The sequence below is a fragment of the Hippoglossus hippoglossus genome, chromosome 3 (assembly GCF_009819705.1).
Source record: "Hippoglossus hippoglossus isolate fHipHip1 chromosome 3, fHipHip1.pri, whole genome shotgun sequence".
Taxonomy (NCBI): domain Eukaryota; kingdom Metazoa; phylum Chordata; class Actinopteri; order Pleuronectiformes; family Pleuronectidae; genus Hippoglossus; species Hippoglossus hippoglossus.
Genome location: NC_047153.1, coordinates 8,421,140 through 8,422,035, shown reverse-complemented (window position 1 = coordinate 8,422,035; position 896 = coordinate 8,421,140).

Sequence of the window (896 nt, the reverse complement as noted above, 5' to 3'; positions counted from 1 at the left end):
CCCTGCTGACGCCGGCCCGCCCCTCACAAACGAGCGTACCCCAAACAACCGAGTTTTCATAAAAAAGAAAAGTCCGTAAAGTCTGAGTAAAGAAGGTGTGATGGTGTGATGGGACTATTGAACCGGTTTACATGTGTTTTAGAGTCAATCACATGACTGAAAAGATGAGAATCTACATCCACCAGACAGAACATCACTGTAAGTAGACGAATATGAACTCAAACACGTGTAAACTCACCACAAAAAGACCAAACATGTCCACAAATAGACAAATAGGTGCAGAAACATGCAAAATTGACAACAAATAGACCACAAACTCATGTAAAATCGCCACAAATAGACACAAATTAGCAGAAACCGACACAAAATGACCACAAATAGACTGCAAATGTCCACAGACAGACAAAAATGAGCAGAAACAGAAACAAAATGATCACAAATAGACATAAAATCACTACAAATGGACATCACATTACCACAACATTGACCACAAATAGAATAGATCAAGAAATGACCACAAAAAGAAACCAGAAACTGACCAAAATTACCACAAAGAGACCTATGGTGACCAAAACAGATATAAAATAATGACCATAAATGAACCTTTTATGTCTAATCACAAACAGATATGAAAATGACCACAATGAGACACAAAATAAACACAAAGAGACATAAAATTACCACAAACAGATATAAATTGACCAAGAATGGAGTATAAATGTCCACAGAAACATATAAATTAACCAGAAACAGACAATAAGACAATTATGACCAAAAGCAGACATAAAATGACCACAGAGACAAATAATGAACAGAGATATAAAATGACCACAATCAAATGATGTGATACAACATTTAAAATCCAGCATACAAAATAATACAATATACTCCTGACC